Source organism: Barbus barbus (genome assembly GCF_936440315.1).
Source record: "Barbus barbus genome assembly, chromosome: 28".
In the NCBI taxonomy this organism is placed as follows: domain Eukaryota; kingdom Metazoa; phylum Chordata; class Actinopteri; order Cypriniformes; family Cyprinidae; genus Barbus; species Barbus barbus.
The window spans coordinates 7,143,143-7,164,757 of record NC_136756.1 but is presented as its reverse complement, the minus strand read 5'-3'; positions in this window follow the sequence as shown (position 1 = coordinate 7,164,757).

Here is a 21,615-nt window from a genome sequence, read left to right as displayed (position 1 = left end):
ATGGGTTTTAATGAGCCCCATTCCAATCTCAGCACTAATTACATGATGTATGTTTCCTGAAGCTGAAAACTGCACTGCAATCTGATCCTAAATAGTTTCTAGCATTTTTGTGAATCTCATGGAACCTGTCAGTAACATATTCAGGTCATATTTCACACTAAAATTAAAAGTAGGAAAATCATATCTTGCATCTAGAAAGCCTATTTCCAAAAAAACTTTAAGATTTGCACTGTAACAATTTTCTTCACAATTAAGCACATTAATTACCCAATTTGTCAAATCCTTTTTTTTTTTTACTTTTATTCACATATTACACAGAACAATGTTAACTGGCACATCATGGGGGGAGGGGGGGGGGGGTCTGATCATAATACAAGGAAAAAAATATCATTGTCATTACTCTAATGCATAAAAAATCTAATTCTCATTACGATAATATCAAAGAAAATATTCTCATTACCATAATGCAGGAAAGAATGCTACTAACCTTATTATAATGCAAGAAAGAAAATCTCATTCTCAAAAATATTGCTCTCATTACTGCAATACAAAACAAACAAACAAAAACAACATTCACATTAATGTAAAAAAAAAAAAAAAAAACTCATTCTCATTACCGTAATGCAAAAAAAAAAAAAAAAAAAAAAACTCATTCTCATTACCGTAATGCAAAAAAAAAAAAAAACCTCATTCTCATTACCGTAATGCAAAAAACAACCTCATTCTCATTACCGTAATGCAAAAAAAAAAACCTCATTCTCATTACCGTAATGCAAAAAAAAACAACCCTCATTCTCATTACTGTAATGCAAAAAAAAAAAAAAACCTTTATCCTCATTACCATAACAAAAAAATTCTTACTCTCATTACCGCAATACACAATTTAAAAAAAAACTATTCACATTAATAAGAAAAACAATTGTAGTCTCATTACCATAACAAAAACGTACTCTCATTACTGCAATGCCACAATAATAAAAAAAACATATTCACATTAATGTAAGAAAATATCTTATTCTCATTACCATAATTGCAAGACAAAAAAACCTGATTCTCATTACCATAACAAAAATGTCTTACTCTCATTACTGCAATACAAAAAAAAAAAAAATTCAAAATTGTGAGAAGAAATCTTTCTTATTGGCATAATGTAAAGAAAAAAGTACTCTCATTACCTTTATGTCGGTTGATTTACTCTAAATTTTAAACATTTTCATTATTACATGATTGATAAATTGAAAAATGATATGATACATTTCTATTACTGTGATACAGTAACTGTTTGCTACATTAATAAAATGCTGTTTTAATAAAATTACCATAAATTTAAACCACCCTACCTTGAATTCGTATGTTTTACAATTAAAATGTCACATTACAGAAATGGCATGGGGAAAATGCGCTCAATTGTCATGATTTAGTCCAAAATAGGCTTAATTTTCTTTAACCAAAATGTAATTTCTAATTTCTTTATGGATTTGGTGGTGAAATATGGCCAGGATAAGTTATAAAACACTGTCAATCTCTGTCCAGTCCAAAGTGACGTCTCCAGTACCTGTGTGTTTAACATTCTTTCATAGTCTACAAGTGTGCTTAAAGAAAAAGTGTATTTTAACTATATAACTCTTTTAGCCTTCCCGTTGAGCATGTGCCTGCATTCATATGTGTGTGCGGAAGAGAGTAATTGTACGTGTGGGAGTTCGCTCTGAATCATTTTAAATTACTTGCCATTTTTTGACAAATGCCTTTAAGCGCCTGCCTGCCATTTTATTTTTGTGATACATGTTGATGTGCCGTTCACTGTTCAGAACATCATTAAAATTAAATGAAAATCTCTCCTTTTCCCTTATTGGAAGCAGCAATAGAACAGATTTGTCAATATTGTGCAGATCTCACATTATTCCTGTTATATACACCAAATATTGCACTTATCTGTGCTGAAATGAAAGTAACAACTAATTTCTGCAAAGTCACAAATTTTATCAGCTTGCTCAGATTTTTTTTTTCTTTTTTTAAGCTGACTGTCTACAGGCAATAAAACCAAATGCAGAAAGGAGAAATAGTTTTGTGTAGTAAAAACTAGACATATTCTTTTAGATTAGTGAAGCAGGAAAAAAGTAGCTTTTTTTCCATGCATGTTCTGTTTTGGGTGTGAGAGAACCAGAGATGCTTTTACTTCTTATATATGAATTTTACTCTGAAATACCATTAAAGTTACATGGCTTGTCAATGCCGTTTTAAATTACAATCCTAACATTACAATCCTGGAGTTAAAAAACTGAAAAAAAAATAATAATAATTGTCTACTGGGTTTAACTATAGGTCACATGAACATATTATTTTTTAAATGAAGGAAAATAGGTTAATTTCAGATGTATTTTTAAACATACAGCATTGGCATCTCTGGGACCTCAAACATAAAGACACTAAAGTTTAATTAACCCTTAAATTAATGAATGCTTTGCCAATAATTGTTGTATATTCAGGTTAGACTATCTGTCTAACACAGATCGATCTCTAAATAGCCCCAATAGTATAAAACTGTTCTGAGATTTTATAAAAAATTACTAAGCATATTTTTGGAAGGGTGGAAGGGTGCATCCGCTTCACCATTAACATATTCAGCATCTGGCTAATATTGGGGATCTGAAACTTTCAATAGTTAATGTCAAAATGTTTTTTTCATCATCTTCAAAATCAGCGTTTTGTTCGCTGACAGCTTCGCCATCAGCTCCACCATTAAATGATGTTAGTATTTGATTACAATCTTCCCTGAGTAAATCACTGATCCGTCAAGATTTGCTGATGATACTTAAATATTCCTGTTTTATGCCTGCCATTGTTTATCAAACAACTTGAGAAATGAAGGTGATTTACACTTATTGAGATGTCAGATATTCAACATTGTTCCACAGAATGAAAAAAAAAAATATGTATGCATTATTACATTCCTCGGGACACTAGTGACCCCATAAACTTTTTACCAAAAATTTACTAGAAAACAGACATTTATAGAAGCCTGTTTCTGACTTCTTTTCTCAAAATTACGAGATCCAAGCTCACAACTGTGAGTAAAAAAGTCAGTGATGCATGATTTAAAATCCCAATTGTGAGTTATGAAGTCAAAATTGTGTGATATAGTTGCAATTACCAGTTATAAAGTCAGAATTGCATAATATAGTCACAATTGTGATTTAGAAAGTCACAATTACATTATATAATGTCGCAGTTGCGAGTTATGAAGTCAGAATTGCGTGATATAATGTCGCGATTGCAAGTAAAGTCACAATTGCGTTATATAATGCCGCAATTGCGAGTTATGAAGTCAGAATTGCGTTATATAATGTCGCAATTGCGAGTTATGAAGTCAGAATTGCATTATATAATGTCGCAATTGCGAGTTATGAAGTCAGAATTGCATTATATAATGTCGCAATTGCGAGTTATGAAGTCAGAATTGCGTGATATAACAGAAGTCAGAATTGCGTTATATAATGCCGCAATTGTGAGTAAAGTCAGAATTGCGTGATATAATGTCACGATTGCAAGTAGTCACAATTGCGTTATATAATGCCGCAATTGCGAGTTATGAAGTCAGAATTGCGTTATATAATGTCGCAATTGCGAGTTATGAAGTCAGAATTGCATTATATAATGTCGCAATTGCGAGTTATGAAGTCAGAATTGCATTATATAATGTCGCAATTGCGAGTTATGAAGTCAGAATTGCGTGATATAACAGAAGTCAGAATTGCGTTATATAATGCCGCAATTGCAAGTTATGAAGTCAGAATTGCGTGATATAACAGAAGTCAGAATTGCGTTATATAATGTCGCAATTGCGAGTTATGAAGTCAGAATTGCATTATATAATGCCGCAATTGCGAGTTATGAAGTCAGAATTGCGTGATATAACAGAAGTCAGAATTGCGTTATATAATGTCGCAATTGTGAGTAAAGTCAGAATTGCGTGATATAATGTCGCGATTGCAAGTAAAGTCAGCATTGCGTTATATAATGCCGCATTTGCGAGTTATGAAGTCAGAATTGCGTGATATAACAGAAGTCAGAATTGCATTATATAATGTCGCAATTGCGAGTTATGAAGTCAGAATTGCGTGATATAATCACAATTGCGAGTTATAAAGACAGAATTGCGTGATATAATCACAATTGCGAGTTATAAAGTCAGAATTGCATGATTTTTACCTGTTGCATGACATGACACATGCAATGCATTCGCCTACACGAAGTGGACTCTCAGCTCTTCACTATTTATCACCTGATACTTACCTACAAGTGTACTTACCTCCGGCTCCTCTCCTTCTTTGATCCTCCGTGTCTCCTTCGTCTGTCCTCCTTCAGTGATCATCCTCCTTCGTCTCCAACGTCATCATGGGGTGTGTGCTGCCACGAGTCATCCACGAGTTCCTGGCAAGATATAACATCTCTCAGTATATCCTTTCTGCATCTTATTCAGTATAAAGTCTCAACTCATCGTCAACTGCCGTATTCTCTCTGCTGAATCAATAAACATCTTGCATTGTTCACTAATCCTCTGTGTCCCGACTACTTCCGTAACAGTTATAAAGACAGAATTGCGTGATATAATCACAATTGTTATAAAGTCAGAATTTTTAAAATTCTGCCTTTTTTTCTCAGAATTGTGAGACATAAACTTACTATTGCGAGTTATAAAATCCAGTTCAGAGGACATTCCATAGGCATTCTTTTACTTATTTTTTTCTCCCTTTGTAATATTGTTGATAATTAATAGATTGTGGAATACTACGAAGGTGGAGGTGTAAATTCAAGAAATAAATGAGGGTGTGGGTAGACCCTATTCAGGCGTTCAAGGGTGTACATATCTGGCACTGCTTGCCTTACAGAGGGAACATATCATCAAACTGAACATGCAAATGAGATGATATTCATTCACCACTTGAGTATCAGTATCAGATTAACCTGGAGAAGTTTTCTTACAAAAAACATTTATGGGTGTCAATCCATGTAAATATAATGCACCAACACATCTGGAAAGACAGCAGCAATTAATCACATCTGAATTACACACTATCACTTTCCAGAAGATGTTACGCAGAAGTAATTGCAACAAAGCAAATATGTGGGAAAGCTGTCATGAATTATGATAAGATGACTGAGGGAGGGTGGTGTTTTTTCTCATAACGTACATATTTGACTGATCTGGGACAGCTGCTGATGTTTTATCCTGCTAAAACTTGCAACAATTCAGACGCATTTCTTATTCATACTGTACAAATCCTTTTTTAGTTCCAGAATTTGTGACATTTAAGCTTCTGCTCCATTAAAAAGTACTGTGTCTTTATTTGAAGGCTATGATTAATATGAAACATCACTTTCAAGGTCACTTTTATGGAAACAAGATTTGGCTCATTCAGATTCTCAGATATTGTTGCCTACCTTTTTGACTACTCTTTCAGAATAATACATTCAGTGACAATGAAAAAAAAAAAAAGTTGGCTTCTATTTTAACCCACTTGGAATATTTAGTTTATTGTTTATTCTTGTATTTATTATTATTATTTATTTAATTTAGTTTTTTAGCAAAATATTAAATATAGCATTTAAAAGTTCAGACTGGAGCGATCGCAATTCTTTCCCCACACTATGGAAGTCAAAGGGGACCATCATCTATTTGCTTACCAACATTGTTCTTAATATGTTCTTTTGTGTTCAACAGAAAGAAACTCAGGTTTGGAACAACTTGAGGTTGAGCAAATGATGACAGAATTTTCCTTTTTGGTTGAACTATCGCTTTAATGCATTTTGAGCCATTTCAGAAAAACAGAAATACTTCGCAAATCTGAAGCTGGTTGCAACTTCCATTTCATGCCAACTTTAAAGGTACAGCAGAAAAATAGGCTGTTTAATTCTACAATCCAGAGACGTGTACAACTAAATAACAAATTATTTGGTGCAAGAAACCTTGACTTACATTATAAGTGGACCTATGAGAAAACAAGCGCTGCTAAAGTGTAGGTCCATTAAAAAACAACCTAACACCTGCATTATCCCTTGGTAAACATAATGTGATATTAATTTCTATTGGAGTGCATAAGTTGTTTCTCTCATTTACCTTGCTGTAGTTTAACAGCATAGTCAAGGTCATGAGTTCAATTCCCAGACTCTGTAAATTATTCCTCCATACAAGCGTCTGGCAAATTACCCTAATAAATGAGACAATCCTTGTATTGCACTACAGACACAAACAAAAACACTTCACAATACAAATGACTTTGAGAATGAAGGTAGTCCACGAGTCCAGAGCTAATGAATGCAGTAATAGCTCAGTTTACCTCAAGACACTGGAGCTTCTTCTCACAAAAAAAAAGGCAGAGGCTGCAGTCAGATGGACTTCACGCAGAGACCCGTCAACTTCCCGCGAGGCAAAGAAAGGTATAAGCCCAGCTCTGGATATCATACTGAGTAACAGCCATTTGATATGCCAGCATAAAAGGTCATCTTCTCCTCAATGTGCGCCGGAGTATTTAGCGGCTAAAATTAGATTAGAGATCAAAGAGAAAGCAGAGCTGGTTTTCTTCCACCGTTCCTCCCTCAGAGGGAGACATGCCGTATCACAGATCTTTCCCTGAGGAATTGTGCAAACATCCAAACAACAAAAATCGCTCTGTCAGCACTCATGTCAAGGCCGTGTGCACGCAGGCTATTTTTTGCCCATCATCAGAAAACTGGTGACTTATTGCAGTCTCGACACAAAACCAGGAACGTGTGCCCAGAAATAATACTTAACACTCATGCAGCATCAGTGCTATTGACAGTTATTTGGATTTTTAAAAAATAATTATTTCTACAAAAGAACATTAATGAATTCTTAAAATCGTGTTAGTTTGTTGTCTTAAAATTGTCAATCTGTACATTAGTGGTAATTGTTCGGTGGCTCTTTATGAAATATTCTCATGGCAGTTTGCAACTATTTTTTGTTCAGCTGAATTGATGAGTATGATTTATGTTTTCAGATGACCTGCTTATGCCCCAGTGATGCTTATGTTAAGGGCTGGGGTTAAGGGTGGACCTTCATGCTTACTAAAACAGTCTTTGTGATTCACATTGTATGAATTCATAGAAAACAGTCACCTTGTAAAATAGTTATTTTTTTCCTGTGAGAATGGGGGTTTTTTTTGTATTAAGAAACATAGTGATGAAAGTGAATTCTTTTTAAGACTTTTTATGCTAAAGTGAACTTTTATTTCATTAATCTTATATTAATTATATCTGCAAGTAGTTTTAAAAAAAATATATACTTTTATGAATTTGAAGTAGACTACAAATGTACATTCAGTATTAAGCACACTACGAAACATCACACTAGATTCTGTTTCCTGCTCATGTAATATTGCTTAATTAAATATTAATTTGCAGTGTTGTTTATTATATATAGCATTCATATAACATATAGTATCAAGCAGACAGTGTTGGCACAGATTGTCAGAAGCTCTGCTGTATATCTAAGAAGATAACAGCTCACTCTAATGCTGATACTCATTATCAGAATAACGTAATTATGGATAATTATTATCTTGGATGCTTGTCCCTAATATTGGATAAACTGAGATAGTTTTGTTCCACACAAAGCCAATCAGTTCTAATAGTGGAGCCAACATGTTCCAGTGAGATCCAGACATAATCAAATCACATTAATTACAGGGCCAAAAACATACAGTAAAGCCATGATTGCTTTGGCATACTTGGTATGATGGATGGCATATGTATGGATGGATGGATGAATAGATAAATGGGGAGGATGGATGGATAGATTGATGGATGGAGGGACTATGGGTGGATGGATGATATATGTTTGGTTGGATGGATGGATGGATGGATGGATGGATGGATGATGGATGGATGGGTGATGAAATGGGTAATGGATGGATGGATGATATCTGGTTGGATGGATGGTGGATGTATGTATGTATGTGTGGATGGATGGATGATGATTGGATAGATGGATGATGGAATGGATGGATGGATGATATATGGCTGGATGGATGGTGGATGTATGTATGTATCAAATTTCAAATTCAAATTTTATTCAAATTCAAATTTATTTATGTATGTGTGGATGGATGGATGATGGAATGGATGGATGGATGGATGATGTATGTATGTATGTGTGGATGGATGATGAATGGATGGATGATATATGGTTGGTTGGATGGATGGTGGATGTATGTATGTGTGGATGGATGGATGATGATTGGATAGATGGATGATGGATGGATGATGGAATGGATGGATGGATGATATATGGCTGGATGGATGGTGGATGTATGTATGTTAGGGTTGGGCATCTAAGGTATAATGCCGATCCGATACGCATCTCGATACAAAGTATCCGATCCGATATATTAACGATACATTTGTGACATATTGCGATGCAATACGATACGATTCACACCCATATCACGATACGATGCGATAATTCAGCACTAACTAATTAGATCAAGTTTATGTGATGATGTGAAAGAAGATGCGGTGCCATTGAATGAGTTTGATTATTTATTTGATTATTTGATTATTTATCCAGGATCATGTTTCTGGCGTTATCTGTGACTAACGCGGGGCTCTTCTCTTCAATCTTCCACTCGCGGCACACATTCTGAAGTAAAACGGCTAGATTATTCCCTGTGTGAGCCTCATTGAACACTCTGGTCTGCAGAACGTGGTTTTTGAGAACCCACCCGTCATCTATGTAGTGTGCTGTGACCTGCAGAACTGTTAGCAAGCCGGGCGTGGAAAAAACTTTCAATGCTTTTCTCACCACTTTTGGAGCTGGTAGCTACAGGTGAATCAGAGCAGGAGGCAGGGGATGCAGGGACACTGGAAGATGGTTCCACAACAACACCGTGGCGCCGCTTCAAGTGAGATATCAGATTAGTCGTACTGCCCGTGTATTTTACAGATGCGCGGCACATTTTACAAATTGCATCTGTCTTGTCAAGTCGTCCATCTTTCTTGTAAAATCCATAGTGTTGCCACACTTTAGATTTAAAACTCGGTGGGGAATAAATTGTCTCGGCGTCCGACATGTTTGCTTTGCTCCTCGCGCTACCTGACAATTAGGGCGCACCACTAGCTTCATCCGCGCACCTGATACATTGAATTGTAGTGTACACATCCGCAAGTCCGTTGCTAAGGCCTACTTTATGTAGGTAGATTAAATTATTCTCCAAAAACAGGTTGACAACACTTGTTAATAAACAAAGAAATACATTCTATATTAAAAAGATAAGCTGTATCTTGCAAAAACCGATGCATCTCGATTTGTTTCCAAAATTTCATTCATCCTCTGCTGCTCTACCGATGCACTCGCATCGTGCACGCGCATGACCGCGTATCGATACATATCGGTTAATCTTCCCATCCCTAATGTATGTATCAAATTTCAAATTCAAATGATGGGTGAATGATGAATGTATGGATGGATGATGAAAATCGATGATGGATGGGAGGATGGATGGATGATGAAATGGATGATGGATGGATGGAAGGATGGATGGATGATGAATGATAGATGGATGATGGATGGATGGTTTATGTATCATAGATGGATCATAGGATGGGTGGATGATGGAATGGATGAATGGTGTACAGTATGTACTGTATGTATGTTGTATATATGCATGCATGAATGGATGGATGATGGATGGATGGTGGATGGTTGATGAAAGGTTAGATGGATGGATGATGGAATGGAGATAGATAGATAGATAGATAGATAGATAGATAGATAGATAGATAGATAGATAGATAGATAGATAGATAGATAGATAGATAGATAGACAGACAGTGTCTTTGTAGAAGTGTATTTGAGCAGGCAGGCGTTTGTTTGGTGTTTGTCACAGTAAATCCTGACAGTTTCTGACCTCATTTCTGATAGAATGGGAATATGAGAGTAGCAGTTATTTCATCTCCAGGCTCTTCTGGGATTTGGGAGGTGCCCATTATGACAACTAACATCAGTAATATGCCAGTAAATATCAATCTCATATTTGCCTTCCATTTATTTACCGAAAATAAATGTTTGATGCTGCAGGATGAAACGATGAAGATGTACAGTAATTGGACTGATAAAACCCTGCATGACAACAACAAACCTCATTACTGAACTTTAAATCTCTCCCTCATGTGTAAAACACAGCATTAAATACTGATAAGATCAGAAATCAGCTTTTATTACTGTGTATTATGGGATGGAGTTTGTACCAAATTGAATTCAGAATTTTTTCTTTCATTCAAGTGATTCAGCTGATGAACTAAACAAGGCATCACAGGAATCCACTGAAGACAAAGATAAACTGATTTAATTGATTCAAAGAAAAACTGAAGGAAACACAAAGAAATACTACAATATTACTCATTAAATCTTATTTTACACGTTAGACGTTGGGGCATGGCAAAATGATACAAATCTTTACTTTAAATTATGTTCGAGATATAAACTTTTTGTTGTGCTTTGGACATAGACTAATGTGTTGACTAACATACTAAAGCACATGTACAGTACTTCATTAAAATTTTAACTCATATTGTAACGAATATTAAAATTTTTCATTTAAAGTTGTTATAGGTAACACTTTATTTTAAATGCATAATTAATAAGGACTCCTTAAAATAAAGGGTCACACTTTTTATTAGGTGGCCTTAACTACTATGTACTTGCATCAAAAAATAAGTACATTGTATTTATTGTGTTCATATTGTATTGCAAAACACTTCTGCTGCTATTGAAGTTAGATACGGGTAAGGTTAAGGACAGGTTTGGTGGTATGGGTAGGTTTAAGGGTGGGTTAAGGTGTAAGGGATGGGTCAGAAATTAATTACAGATGTAATTACATACAGGTATTTTTTTTTAAATATTAGTACAATGTAAAAACATGTATGTACACAATAAGTGCATTGTACTAAACGATGATTTAAATAAGTACACAGTATAAGGCCACCTAATATAAAGTGGGACCAAATAAAGTGTAGCCTTGTTATATTTTAAATGTTCAGTGCTGCAGATATGATGAACTAACTCATGCATCCCTGCTTGTCCAATCAGATTAGAGGACCAGAAGTGCTGTATAAAGTAAAATGCAGAACAAGTCTTATTCACAGACTTCTATTTCTACCATTTTCATTTTAGGTAGGAATGTATACAGTGTGTTATATTATCCCGTTTGTGATCTTTGTATACAAAGATCTTGTTTTAATTCACAGAAGCAGAAATAAGCTCGCACTGTATGTTTCTTGCCCATTGATTTTGTGCCATAAGCTCTGCTGATGCTCTTGTTCTTGTTATTCACTAGTGGTGTTTACGAGGGCAAGCATCACTATTACTATTGCTCATACTTAAGGTAAGGGAATTGAAAAAACCCCTCGATGCATAAATCATCCTGCAATGGATATGAATGATTCCTCAGATTGCTTGTTGAGAACAGATGGTATTGCTTTTCCAAATGATTTTTGCCTAGTGGACAATAAAACAGCACAGAAAAGCCTAGACTTGCATAGGAGGCACTCATATATTCAATACAGACCAGAATATCAGAGAAACCTGAAAGTAGATAACTTTGACAACCACCTAGCAGTGTTATTGACAACTAAAATTATTTAAAAAGAAAGAAAGATTTAATTCATTGAAAGGAAGCTTGAAAATTATATACACACACACACACATATATATATATAATTTTGAAGATTATTTTATGTTAATACATTTATTTATATTTACAATTTCGAAACGCTTTTTATATACATCGTTTGCCGTTCTTTTCACCAGTCATGCCCATGCTGAGGTTCACTACTAATTAGAATATTATTATATAGAATATTAAGATTCTACTAAATTAATCATTAGCATCAACATTAATGTGTAATGCATTGCTATGTGTTATTTGCATGTGTTTAAATATGTGCCATCGAGAAGAAGGGCTTCCCCAGCTGAGTGCTTGTAACTTCCAAGGTTTCCTTGGACCTCCTCATCTATTTCAACATCTTCACGTTTGCCTTTGGCTTTGCTCACTGGGGGTTTATAAAAGTAAAATACTTGTTTTGCCTGAGAAGATCCTGGTTAGGAGGGTTTGAGTGCTTTAACAATGTGTATCAGTAAGAACACCAGAAAATCTTTTCATCATCATTATTATTATTAATGTGGCTGTTTATTTCATTAACTGAACTGAGGCTGCATCCTCTATTAAAGGCTTTTATTCACCCAAAAATTTGAGTTCTGTCATCATTTATTCAACCTCAAGTCTTTCCTAAGCGGTATGATTATTTTTTCTTCTGTGGAAGATAAAAGATTTTAAGGATGTCTCAGTGTTTTTTTGTTTTGCTTTGCTTTGCTTTCTTTTCCTTCGTTTTTTTTTCTTTGATTTGTTTTGTTTTGTTTGTCTATACATTGAAAATCAGCAAGGTCCAGTGTTATGTTGTTTTGGACCCCATTGACTTCCATAATATGAGCTACATTTTTAGTGAACCTACAAATGCAACATTTATTTCATACTAAGTATAGTTCAAATCTATTAACATATTATTGAAATATCAATTGAGACTTCTTTAGTTAGACCTCAGCACTACTTACGCTCAATTAAAGTGCATTGAGCACAACATTAGTTGTTAATTAATTAAAGCAAAGCATTTATGTAAATGTATTTGTAGTATACTTAGCATGAAATAAATGTCTTTCAAATACATTTTAGTATATTTATTTTTCACTAGGGTTTACAGAGCTTTATGTTGATTGCATTTTAAAATAAACTTCTAAATGTCTGTTCAGTAGTCTCTATAACAGACGACACCAGAGGAAATGATCATCTTTGCACCAATAAAACGTGCTGCAACACTTCGTGTTTTACTACCAAATTATGTAATATCTAATTGTTATGAATATTTATTTCACACTGGAAAGGTTTCTGCGACCTCTCGCAAGATCTCAGGAAAAAGTCTCACAATTTATTTCAAGAACATGATGCATGATGGGATACATCTATCTCCAGAGCTAGATAGTGTGGATTTAGTGTGCATTAAGGGCACTGCGCTCTGGTGTTTTTAAGACCTGGGACAGTCTTGAGGGCTTACTTCCTGTCATGTGCACACGTTCTCAAGGGGCCAAGACTGCAAGTTTGGGTATTTGGACAAGCCCTCAGCTTTTCTTGCATATCCTTGTCAAAGGTTTGCTCCTTGTTGCTTTTGATTTAGTAACGTTCAAAGCTTTTAAGTATTGTCTTTAGCCTTTTTATAGCAATTTCTGTAGCTGTAGCTTTTGTTTTTTTATTTTGTTTGCCATTTTCTACTGATTTACTTTAGTTTTGTTTACATTCTTTTCCATTTATTATTCGTTTTGTTGCTTTTAATTTGATCGGCTTTGGGTTTTGTTTCTCGCTGCCTGTCTTTGTGCCGTCTCGTCATGTTCTTGTTGAGTCTTGTCTTGTTGTGTTGTGAGTGTTTGTCATTCTAGTCCACCCTGCCACCTGTGATGCCCTTCCCACTGGCAGCTAGACCGGTTCAGAGTCTGCATTCATCAATTCTGCTTCATTGTGTCTTGCCTGGTCTTTCCCACCGCCATCTGCCTGGTCCTGCCACTTCTTCTGCAGTTCTCCAAACTGTTGTCATCCTCACCGTTTCCTGAGTACCCTGTTGTTGCCTCACCTACCCTCTTGTGCCCTGTCTGTTGTGCTAATAAACCCTGTCATTGGTCATTCTGCGTTTGGATCCTCTTTCACAGATCTTGACAAGATAAAAGATAGTTTGGCACGATAGGATGTGACTAAATGATTCATTAGACTATCAGTTTAAGTTCGTGGAAAGAAAACCTGTTTCAGATTTCCTGCAGTATGGCACTATTCTTTGCAAAGCTGCTTTGGGACAGTGTGTATTTTGAAAGGCACTTTGCAGATAAATTGAGATTGAATTGAAACTAGCACTGGAGCACAGGCAAACACGCTCACATTTACTTCAGACAATGCTAAAATCTGAATACTTTTTATGATGATCATGCAGAACAAACAGCTCCGATCTGGGGCTCCTGTGCATCTGACTGAAGAACGTTTGCTGTCACGTTTGCCTCCAGAGGCAGCGACTGTTGAAATCAATATAGCTGTGCTAATGCATCACTTATGTAGGCTGCACTTAGGAATAACAGAAGCAGCAAGACTTTGTTATAAAAATACAACTCTCACAATACAACATGATAACAGTTTTAAAGTGTAATTAACAGGTTAATTGTTGATGTTGAAGCCGAATGGTGTGGCAACGAATCAATGAAGCATTAATATATGCTGCTTGATGTGCTTAAATGACTTATTTCTGCCAATAAAAGCCATTTATTTCTGCGGTGCATTGATTCGGCTAACTTTTTATCCTGACTGGTGGTAATTTTGCTCTTCTGTAAATGCACACACAGCCTCGTAAAGGTGAGGTCACATATGGGTCTGTTTCAAATGACCTCCATCTATCAGCTCCGAGTCGCATTGGATTCCAGGTGTTAGTGATTAGAGCAGATGACAGATTCTGAGAAGAGAGATTTAAAGGCAATCTCAGTAAAACTGCAGGCTGGAAACTTCAGCATTGTCTTTTTCCACAGCATTGAAGCATTGAAGTTTATCAAATAAACTGATCTGAGACCAAAGCAAGGTCCAGCAAATAAAGGTAAGCCAATAAAGTTCTTGTCTAATATGCAAGGATAGGCAGTTTATAATAGAATGAAAGTCAAAGTGAAGAGTGTTGGAGGTGACATCTGTACACAGCATCTCCATAATCACATATTGGGAGGAGGATGCAGATCAAGTGTGTTTTGGCAAACAAAGTAAAAGAAGCTGCCTGGATTTCATCTTCACCTGTACGTTTGCTCTGCAGTAGTAAGATGTTTTAAACTAACATAGGTGAATACATTTCAGTCTGTTCTTGCAAAGCTTGACAGCTGTAATCAGTATCCTCTCACCCCTTATCCATCTGCTTTTCTTTTTCACTGATACAAAAAAAGTATGGGTTTACAACAACATGGAGTTGATTTTTCCTCTTTTTGTTTGTTTGTTTGGTTGGCTATTTATTCATTTATAAAATAAAAAAGCAATGTACACTGAAAAAAAAAAAAAATCGTTCACTTAGTAATTTCTTGTAAAAAAAAAAAAGAAGGTAAGTAACAGAACATAACAGTATAATTTTAAAGCAGAAAGACTGAAATTGTATTTTCTTGTAAAACATACTCCAATAATCTGTTTTATTTAACCTCTTAAGACCCTGTGGCCTCATATGAGGACATTGTATTTTAGTGAATTTCTCTGAGACTCTACATGCCACAAGTCTGGACGTCCTGTACAGAGCACATTCAGAGCTTTTCAGAGATGCCAAGTGATTGGATGTTTCACCATGACCACTCTTTCTCCTTGGTCCTCAAATATGTCTGAAATTAATTTAGTGACACTCTTATGGAAATATGATAATATTTTGAAATGATCATTTAAATGTCTAATTTTTAAAGTGTGTGTCATAAATCAACATCTCAGGAAAATGTTATGGAGTTTCAAATCAAAATATGACTTTCTGTTACAAAACAGGACGTTGATTTCATAAATGTCCTCATATGAGGACACCGGGACTAAAAGCATGTTTGTTATGCATTTTGGGAGACATAACAAATGAACAGGGAAAGAAATTATATTTCAATATTCTATGAAATATGATATATTATGATGAAAATCTAGTCAATTATTACTCCCACTTCTTTTTCATTACATGTTCCCCCAAAAACTCTGTAATGATAGGTCAGTGACGTTGAGATCCATGTGCAGCTTTATTAATACAAAGAAGAGGTCAGACCGGCAAAGTTCAATGAACAGTATCAAGAGTAACGTAGGCAAGGCAGATACATGAATTATGTTTTATTAACAAGGTTCGGGAGGAGCACGATCAGATAATCAACTAATAAACTATAATCGTTTTTTTTCCCCAAGACCCTTTTCTTAGGTTTTAAGAGGTTATGACTTTTCTTTTTTTTTTTTTTTTACAACTTTTATACAAAAACATAAAAAATAAAAATGACAGAACAATGTAGGCCTAGAAGGTTGTCTTAAAAAAAGATTAATAGGTCTCTAACATAATGATATTTAGTATGCTGTGGTTTATTTATTTAGAATGATATTTTCCCTTTTGAAAAAGACGGGCACTTTGTATTGAATTTACGTGCAATTGTACTGAATGTGCACTTGTAGTGTATAAAAAAATTACTTAAAGATAATATAATGCTAATTAAATATAAGGCCACTTAAATTGCAACGTCGTCATTATGAATGTGTAATAACAAATATATGTAAATGCAAGTTTCAATAGAAATGCATTAAGCAGTACACAACCACATTTCAAAGACAATAGATTTATGACATGGCATATAAAAGTCCTATTTAAGTGAGTAAAAACACTCTTAATTTCAATAACAGAATTTCATATAAATATAACCTACAATGCATTTACATTTAATTACAATTAGCATGAAATTAAAACATTAGATTTAGTTTGCACATTATGTTGTATATTCTAAATATTTAATATTTTCATATTATATAAAATGCACATGAAGGCTGCAGGTAGAAAGCAAAAAGACCATGTTAATTGACAAATTGCGTCCCATTTATCAATGCGTTAAATTCCATAACAGCCAAACACTGGCCAGTTAATCAGCCTCAATGATATAGTGGTGTATTACTACTGAAGCCAATTCTATCTGTCATCATATCAGCAATGGAAGAATGCTATTACCCTGCAACACCACCCAATCACACAATAGAGTAAGTGTTCGGTTTTTCTCTATTCTAGTTCTACACTTTCTGTCCCACTAACAAGCTTCCACGCTCTATGCAATATCACAGACCTAATAGCAATTCCATCATCATCATCATCATCATCATCCAAGTCTCACACATACTCCAGTGCTTAAACATGATGAAACCCGGAGAGATGAGGCATTTGTGCTCGGTGGAGGCACTGAACAAGCAGAGAAGGTGATTACACATGCAGCTTCTCTAAAATAACATATGATGAAGTGCCATAATGGAGCTGATCGCGTTTTATCATTTTCCTTTAAAGTGTCTCCAAATATTAGGTGCGGCATAGAAACATTTCCTAATGCAATTTTATATATAAACGTGCAGCCAATGGTTTGTTACGCAACAGTCTTTTGTGCTTAACTTATCAAACGTGTATCCCGAAACCTACAGGCATAATTAAAAATAATTATTAGCTGGTAAATGTGAAGGTTAACTGCGAGACGAGGGGCCGAAGTTCTTTCTAAAAAAAGATATTCTTATGGGTCTTTATATCTGCGGCGTTCCCTTCTTCACAATGGCAGTTTCTTTAATTAAAAAGCCAGCAGGGATCTAAATGTCATCCAAATACTGCTGTTTAGCATCGTGATGGATACCGTGTGTCTGGGTGTGCTTCTCTGATATACGTGCTTTCTGTTCAAAATAAGCTTTATAAATGCAAAGATTTGTGTTTATGATGCATTTACACCTGAAGTGTTCGAGACAGGTCATTCCAGCGAGTTTAAAAGCAATGTGCAGCTTGTGTTTGTATTAAGAGCTTGTATTACATAATTCTTACCTAAAAATGTGCTTATAGTTTAAATCGTCCTTTTAGAGATGGGATGGATGGATGAGCTCTTGGTTATGTGATACTGATGTAATTCCTGTGGGTGGATTGTCTTCTGTAAACAGTCTCTTCTTGAAATTCTTCTGTGTATCAAATGAAAGCCAGAAGGTTTATTGGATTTACATGGTCGTGACAGGAGTTACATTAGCAATAACTTCACAAGGTTAGCAAGTAATACTTGAACATATATATGAAATATTACAGGTTGAAAATGTTGTCATTGTTTACTCATCCTCATGTCGTCCCTTGTGAAAAAGAAGTACACTTTAATTTAAAGAGTACTTAAAAGAGAAATAAGGTGCTTTAAAGTAACACACTTAAGTGCGAACTGAAATAATGTCACGTTTATAACAAATATTTTTTGTTAAAAATAAAGTTTTATATTAAATGCAAATGGCTGAACTCACCCAAGTAAGAATTAAGTAAAGTATCTTTACATGCAATTACTTATATTGCCTTTGAAATATGTTTAAAGAGTGCTGCTGAATGCACTGACAAGCATTTATGGTAAACTAAAATGTCATTGTATTGAATTTTTTGCATTGAACTTGCATGTCAGCTGGTATTTAAATATATTGTAACTGCAGATTTATAATGATGTAGTTGCAATTTACTACATTCAGTATATTTCAACTAAGTATTAAGTTTAAGATTTAAGTTTGTTTAAATATACTTAAGTGGCCTTTAATTTCATTATCATTGTTATTATATTACCTTCCAGTAAAAGTCTCTTTTTTTTTTTTTGAAGTAGAAAGTACATATTCAATACAATTACGCACACTGCTTTTCACAAGGACATGTTTGTCAAGCTCCAAAAAGGAGATAAAATACCAATTAAAGTCCATGTGGCTCATAGTCTTGTGTGATGAACAAAAGAAAATTTGAGTTGTTATTCACTGAAAGTATTTCCCTCGATCATAGCCTTCCAGTAAAATATGGTGCCTTTAGAGGCATTGTGTCAGATTTGATGTTTGGTCATGCAAGAACTATTCATTTTACTGACATCCAACCTGGCACAATGTGTCTACTGACTCTACTGTAAATGCATCGTGGTCACTAACATTTTTGATGTTCTTTTCCATAACAGTTTTTTTAATTTATATTTTATTTTTAAGTTATCCTGGTCTTTTATATTATTCTCAAAACATTTGAACAACAACATTTTACTTCGTTAATGTATCTTTTGTATCTTTTTTTAAGCTCTACAATAAATGAAAGTTTCGGAAAATAATTTCACTCTCATGTTATTCCAAACCTCTTTCACTTTCTTTCTTCAGTGAAACACAAAAAGAGAAATTTGAGAAATGTCTCAGTATATTTTATTTTTCAATAGTCCAGAAACCAATATTCTTCACAATAACTTCTTTTATGTTCCACAGACATGAGCAACATGAGAGGGAGAAGCCTAAATGACAGAATTGGTGAACTATCTGTGAAAATAATGTCACAATGACTTCCCTTATGGTCCTCCGAACACACTATATTGCCAAAAGTATTGGGTCACCCCCTTCTAATGAACAGGTTTGACTACTTTAGTAATTTCTATGAGTACAAATCTTAATGTTTAAGCATATAATGATATTCTAGGGAATTGTGTGCTTCTAATTTTATAGAAACAGTTTGGACCCTTTTCTATTCTAACATGACAGAGACACGGTTCAAAAAGACATGATTGATTCAGTGTGGAATAACTTGACTGGTCTGCAGAAAGTCCTGATCCCAGCTGAACTCCTCTGGTTTGACTTTAAATGCAGACTTTGAGCCAAAAACGCATCACCAAACACCAATGACTTGTACATAAGGGTACTGTCATTTTAGACACGTCCAAAACTGTTGCAACAGAGATGGAAATACAATTTTTAAATACATGAATTATGTTTCCATCTTATGTTGCCAGTTTTGTTAGTGCCTTTTTCTGTTCTAAAGAAGGAGGTGTCCCAACACTTCTGTCCTTATAGTGTCTATACATCATTGCTGTTTGGTGATGAGTTTTCGGCTCAAGGTCTGCATTTAAAGTCACACCAGAGGAGTTCAGCTGGGATCAGGACTTGGCTTTCTGCAGACCAGTCAAGTTCTTCCACACTGACTCAATCAATCATGTCTTTTTGAGCCTTGCCTTATACACAGAGGCACTGTCAGGTTCCAAACTGTTGCTATAAAATTAGAAGCACACAATTCCCTAGAATATCATTATATGCTTAAACACTAAGATTTGTACTCATAGAAATTACTAAAGTAGTCAAACCTGTTCATTAGAAGGGGGTGACCCAATACTTTTGGCAACATAGTGTAGGCCTATATGATTCATTTTCAAATGATTTGAGTGACCTGCGTGTTCTTATCAGGCTTTGTGAGATTCACTCTATTGCTATTATCATTTGTTCACATTGAGTTTTGAAATGTTCTCTGTTGTAGCCAGTCCAATTATTACCTCATTATTACTTGATAGCGCTTTTCCCGTCTTTCGTTATCTTATATATCTCCTCCAGTGTATGCCTCTCTCTCTCTCTCTCTCTCTCTCGCTCTCTAGGTAAGAATAAACCATCCTTATCTGTACAGGGGTGCACATGTCGTCTTAATACAACAGCATCACATTAGCCGCATTTTTTCCTTCTGAATATTCATTCCTGCATCAAAACTCTCCCGTAACATGAAACATAATTGTGTCATTTTGTGTGTCCCCCCTCCACCGCATCGCACACAAGCGTCTCTCCTGTCCCCCCTCTCGGTCTCGCGCTGATGAATCGTCTTGGATGGAGGAATGAACAAAGCCGAGCGCGAGCGAGAGAGCGAGTATTGCTGAGGAGAGTGGAAGAGCACGCTCATCTCAGTGATGCTGCCAACATACAGTACAGAGACACAAAAGAAGCAGTGCAAACAAACAGCTGCCAGCATAACGCAAAGCAAGCCAAGAAAAAAAAATCCCTCAGTGACAGAAATATAAGGAGTCTTGTGGTACACTAAGCTTTCATGAAGTAGTTTGTGGTGTTTACATTAAGAAACAAAGACAAGTGCTTTGACTGCAGCGCTGACTGACTCGCTGGCACTGAGGAAGAGCAAACCTTCACGTCCATCCACGAGTGACTCAGGTAAGACATTTTTAATTCACTTCAACATCATTTAGAATAAAACTAAACAGTCTTTTTGGATGATTTGATTGTAATCAGCTCAAACACAGACATTAGACAAGATAAAAGAGTAAAGAAAGTGTCAGTTGTTCTCAAACCTTAAGGTGTGATGTTTTCATCTCATTCAGCATCCCCAAAGCTGCTTCTAATAAGAAAACACGCACATGTGTGTTTTTCTACTACTTTCCATTAACTTCTATTATTTTATTGTAAGACAGGGCTGTTTTTATTATCTAAACCTAAATATAGAAACCCTTCTGCGTTTATATATTTTCCTAAACAATGCCTTTTTGACGAAAACCATCGGCTGGCCCTCATAATGCATGCGACTTTATCTTTGTGTGGACATCTGAAGTCTTTAAAAACACACACTCCACACCTCTAGATCTGCAAACTCTCACGCACCAGAATCATTCGTCCCGTGCGAACCAGGAGCGCTGGATTTAATAAACGTGGCTGCTTAGTGGACATATCCGTAAGCAAGCGCTGGCACTGCGCTCTAATCGCTTCATCTCTCATTCCCCTGCTTCCACACGCACATTCACACTCTCACACTGCCTTCGATAACATATTTAATAGACCTATAGGAGACTGCTTTTTCTTTGCCTCCTATGCATCTCTGCCGTGTCGTGGAAACAGACGGGAGGTTATTGATACTTGTGAACTTTGGAGAGCGACTAGTGGAATGAGTCACTGTTGTTCAGTCATAAACGATGCTCACCGTCGAGATTGATGCTCGTTTAAAGTGTGGAGTCGCACACTTCACTCTTCAGTGTGTGTGGAGAAACGGAGGGTG